The 5,282-nt window shown below is 56.0% G+C and overlaps 1 long non-coding RNA gene across 1 annotated transcript; it reads left to right on the top strand.

The window, feature by feature from the left end:
• Positions 1-797: 797 nt before the first annotated feature.
• On the top strand, positions 798-4,715 carry LOC149122039 (uncharacterized). The gene is made up of 2 exons (XR_016221699.1): positions 798-987; positions 2,605-4,715. It is a non-coding gene; the product is annotated as an uncharacterized LOC149122039 (long non-coding RNA).
• The last annotated feature ends 567 nt before the right edge of the window (positions 4,716-5,282 follow it).

Here is a 5,282-nt window from a genome sequence, read left to right as displayed (position 1 = left end):
TGGCCCCAGCTGGTAAAGGCTCCTGCCATCCTTATTGCACTGGGCTATTTTTTTTTTTTTTTTTTTTTTTTTTGGTGGGTTGTTGGGGTCAAGCCACGGGATTTTGCTGCGATGTCCCATAAGGTGCTGGGCTCATGAACCATATCACCCGCACCACAGCCGTGCGCTCATCTGCGTGTGCTCCTGTTCAGGTACACGCAGCCCAGAAAGAACCCTGAGGCACTGCCTCTGCCTGGGTGGGCTCCGGGGCAGTCAGCCGAGACGCCGGCACACAGCAAACAGCCAGGGGAGGCTTTCTCTTCTCTCCACGGCCGCCCGGTTGGGAAGCCACTCAGAGGGCCGGGGAGGGCCGGGGGTAAGCGTGGGCAGCTGGGAGACACCGAGACGACCGAGCCCTGCGTAGCCCTCGGTGCCTAGTGTGGTCCCCTTGTTTGTCCGCTTGCTTTTTACTCCAGGGAGACCAGAAGCTCCCTGGAGCCAGCGGGGTCTCCTGCCCCATCTCCTGCCCAGATCTGCTCACCTAAGCAGAAGGCATGAGTGTTGAGCCCTTCTAGAAGCTACCGACATATCCAGTGGGGCAACTCTGAGACGTTGCTTTCAGGGAACGAAACATTCTACGTTGCCCCAGGCACGCGTGTCCATGTGTGTGCACAGAGAATTGGAGCCACATTTTGAGAAAATAGTACTCACCTTTCATACGAGTGAAACATATCTGTTCTGTCTTAACCTAGGATCTGGTTTTTTGTTTTTGTTTATTTGACAGGCAGCCACACACACAGAGAGAGAGAGAGAGAGAGAGAGAGAGAGAGAGGACTCCCACCTGCTGGTTCCCTCCCCTAATGCCTGCAGTGGTGGTGACTGGGCTGGGAGTCAGGAACTCACTCCAAGTCTTCCATGTGGCTGATTGATAGGTACCCAATGATTGGAGCCTCCTAGGGTCTGCACTGGCAAAAGCTGAAACAGAGCCGAGTCGGGACTCAAATCCAGGTACTGATATGGGATCCAGGCATCCCAAGTGGCATCTTGCCACCAGGCCTCTTCCAAGTCTCAGCTATAATTTACCTTTTATTTTTCAAAAATGTTTACTTATTTATTTTGAAAGTCAGGGTTACAGAGAGAAGGGAGAAACGTAGAGTGAGAGAGATTTTCCATCCGTTGGTTCACTCGCCAGATGGCCACAACAGCTAGCAATGTGTCAGGCAAAAGCCAGGAGCCAGGAGCTTCATTCGGGTGTCATGTGGCTGACAGGGGCTCAGACTCTTGGGCCATCTTCCTCTGCTTTTCCCAGGCCATTAGCAGGGAGCCGGATTGGAAGTGGACCACCTGGGACAGGAACAGGTGTCCAAATGGGATGCCGGCATCACAGGTGGTGGCTTTACCCACTGCACCACGACACCGGCCTCTGGTCTCAGCTTTTAAAATACTACCTTGACCTATGAAATCAGTTTTATGATACATTCGTGGAAAGTGACCCAGAATCTGGAAAATTCCCATCTGGCCCTGTGGCTCAGCGTTCTGGGAAGGGCTTTGCTGAAAGCCACACGAGAGCACCCACCCCCACCCTGCAGGCTGGGCAGGGCCAAAGCCCAGGGTCTGCCCTTCTCTCCGGCTCCTCGGGTGTCCTGCCAGAGCCCTGCTCTGGGGTCACCCTGTGCGGGACTCAAGGATTCCACAGGGAAAAGACACGGGGAAGCAGCACCTCTGTCCGTATTCCTGAAGAAATAGTAGAGGCCGGCGCCACGGCTCAATAGGCTAATCCTCCACCTGCTGCGCCTGCACCCCGAGTTTTGTCCCGGTCGGGGCACCGGATTCTGTCTTGGTTGCCCCTCTTCCAGGCCAGCTCTCTGCTGTGGCCAGGGAGTGCAGTGGAGGATGGCCAGAGTGCTTGGGCCCTGCACCCCATGGGAGACCAGGAGAAGCACCTGGCTCCTGCCTTCGGATCAGCGCGATGTGCCGGCCATAGCGCGGTGGCCATTGGAGGGTGAACCAACGGCAAAAGGAAGACCTTCTTCTCTGTCTCTCTCTCTCACTGTCCACTCTGCCTGTCACACAAAAAAAATAAGAGAGAGAAGTGACAGGTGGCTCACCTGCTCTGCCACTGCCCCCCCCCCCCCCGCCCCCGAGATCAGAGCGGTGGAGGCCAGGCCCATGCCCCTGGCAGAACAAGCCACCTGGGCCCCAGAGCCCCCCCCCCCCCCGCCTCGGCTCCCCGGGGGAGTCGGGGTTCTTGACAGCCGCCAACCTGTGCGCTAATTGCCAGCCGTGATCCATGTCAGTTACGGGCATCGGTCACGGCCGGGAGACACAAAGCTTCTTGGAGGCTGTCAGGCCTGGGTGTCATTCCGGAGAGGGGTGGAGGCACTGTGTCTGCAGAGGCCGTGTGGAAACAAAGGCCACCTGCCACCCCCATCGCCTGGCAGCCTGGACCCTGGGCACCGCCCGACAGGTGTAGGACAACCGCAAGGCCCGCCTGGCCCGCCTTGGTGTCTTGGCACAGTGCTTGTCATGCCGGGGACTGACGGGGCTGTCATCACGGCCGTCACCCCTCACCGAGGAGACACGTCAGGTCAGGCTGTCTGTTTCATCCCTTGATTGATTTTCCAGGTGGGGAAGCGGAACGACTCCCTAGAACCTCACGACAGTGGTATCCACACGACCAGCTGCTGCCGGGAAGGGAGAGGTGAGCAGGGGGCACGCAGGACCCCCGGCCCCTGCTCGGATTACATCTGTTTCTCAGATCAGGCTCTGAGTGAGCTCTCAACGGTGGAGGTGTCAGAAGCCTGTGCAGGGCTGGTAAACAGAGACTGTGGGTCCTGGCTTCTATATCCATTCAGTGGTCTGCGGTGGGGCCATCGCCTGCGGCTCCACTCAGCTCTGGGCCGGGGCTGACGTAGCCAGCCCTGAGACACACCATGTGGATGGCACCATGGTCCTAGCAGGGCCCGGGCAGTCTCTCTTGTGTGTACTGCAGGCTAGGGCACTGGCCCAGATTTAGAGTTTTCGGAACAGTGCTGGGGACTCCCCCACCTGCTGCCTCCCTGGGGATCCCACAAGGTGTCGTGTCCCACATGATGGTGGAAGGAGCCTTCTGAAGATGTTTGACTGTTCCCACAGGAAAGCGCTGGCTGGAACTAGGTCAGCCCTGGTGCTGAAGCGGTCCAAGCCCAATTTGGCTGCTCTGTGTGCTTAGGTTGTGCTGGAAGGGGCGCCAAGAGGCACAGAGGTTTTCCCCTTTCTCCCAGGACTCTGCAAGCTACGGGCTTGGGGACATAGTGTTTGGGCTGGACCTGGGCTTGGAAGTCTCCCTCCCACGTCCCAGGATGCCCAGGGCTCAGCTGCTGCATCCCCACCCCGCTGGCTTCATGAGCCATCCTGGTCAGCCCCACTGCTGATCTGACCTCCCCTGTGGGAGAGGTGAGGTGGCCAGCGTTACCACGTGGGCAGGTGGGAGAGCTGGAGGTGGAATGACACTTGCTCAGGGCCACACAACCCTGGTGGAGAAGGAAAGCGTGGGGACAGTGGGGGAGACTGGGCCAGCCTGGCGGGGCTCAGGGCACAGGGCGGATGTCCCACAGTGAATGGCCACGCGTGGGAAGCCCGCTGACACGGTCTCTGGGCCACCCACAGAATTGCGGCTTTGATGGACTCAGGGGGCCCTGACTCAGGCCTGTCTGCGCCTGGCGTTTCTGTCTGTGGCCTGGGGGTCTGATGGCTCCTGGAAGCCTGGTCCAGCTCTCTGCTTCTCGGTGGCCGGCCCTATCCTCAGGGCCTGCTGTCCCTTTTGTAGCTCGCTGGGCTTCGGTGCAGTATAATTTATGCACCATAGAGCCGTGCGCTGCCAGCGCACAGTTCAACGGGCTTGGGGAAGTGTATCCAGCCCCTCAGTGCTGGGACATTCCCGTCTCTCCCTGGGACATTCCCGTCATGCCTGTTTGCAGTCAGCCCCCACGGCCCCTCTGCCTCAGGAAAGCTACCGAGCTGCTTCCTGGGTCCACAATGTCGCCTTTTCTAGAGACTTCATTGAAACAGAATCGTGCAGTAAGTGCCTTTGGTGCCTGCATTCCTTATTTATTTATTTAGGCAGCAGAGAGAGAGAGAGAGAGAGGGAGAGAGAGAGGCAGACAACTCTCATCTGCTGGTTCACTCCCCAGGGACCTGCATTGGCAGGGCTGGGACGAGCAGAATAGGGACCAGGAACTGGACCCAGGTCTCCTGTGTGGATGGCAGGGTCCCCGTCACTGGAGCCGCCCCAGCTGCCTGCCAGGGGCTGCACTAGCAGGGACTCAGGGACTCGGGTACGGGCACGGATGTCCCATCTGCTGGGTCAAGTGCCTGCTCTGGCTTCTCTCCCTGAGCCTTGTGTGTTTTGGGTGTCTCTGTGTTGCTTCATTACTGGGGAGCTTTGCCCTGTTCACCCTCGGGTAGCGTTCTAATGTAGGGTTACCATATTTTATGGGTCTCCTTCATGGATATTTGAACTGTTGTCAAGTTTTGGAGATTTCAAATACTGCTGTTAAGAATACTTGTACCCAAAGATAGTTCAGAAAAATTCATGGAAAATAGAATTAAAAGATAAGTGTATTTTGGTACAAAACTTTTTTGAAAACCATGTATAGTTTTTTTTTTCATAGAAAAGTTAATGGAAAATGCATATAGTGAAAACACAGTTGTGTATTTCAACTTGTGGCAGCAAAATAAACTAATCTTTTGATGAACTTTTTAAAAAAAATTTTATATTATTTATTTGAAAGGCAGAGTGATAGAGATAGAAATAGAGAAGAAACGACAGAAAGAGAGAGAGGATTTCCATCCACTGGTTCACTCCCCAAATGTCTGCAACTCCCGGTGCTGGGCCAGTCTGAAGCCAGGAGCCAGGAACGCCACCCAGGTCTCCCACGTGGGTAGCAAGGGCCTAAGCGCTTGGGCAATCCTCCACTGCCTTCCAGGTGCATTAGCAGGGGGCTGGATGGGAAGTGGAGCAGCCGGGACTCTCATGGCGCTCTGTTAGAGGATGCTGGTGATACAGGTGGGCAGCTTAACCCACTGCACCACTACACCAGCCCCCACCATGGACTTTCTTTTTATTTATTTTTTAAAAATTTGTTTATTTATTTGAAAGGCAGAATTACAGAGAGAGAGAGAGAGAGAGATTAAGAGAGGTCTTCTATTTACTGGTTCAATCCTCAAGTGGCCACAATGGCTGGAGCTGCGCTAATCCGAAGCCAGGAGCCAGGTGCTTCTTCCAGGTCTCCCATGTGGGTGCAGGGCCCAAGGACTTGGGT

This window comes from Oryctolagus cuniculus, chromosome 15 (assembly GCF_051225735.1).
Source record: "Oryctolagus cuniculus isolate XC-2025 breed Fujian yellow rabbit chromosome 15, ASM5122573v1, whole genome shotgun sequence".
In the NCBI taxonomy this organism is placed as follows: Eukaryota; Metazoa; Chordata; class Mammalia; order Lagomorpha; family Leporidae; genus Oryctolagus; species Oryctolagus cuniculus.
The sequence above is the reverse complement of the archived record's forward strand: the minus strand, read 5'-3'. Positions and strand labels throughout refer to the sequence as shown.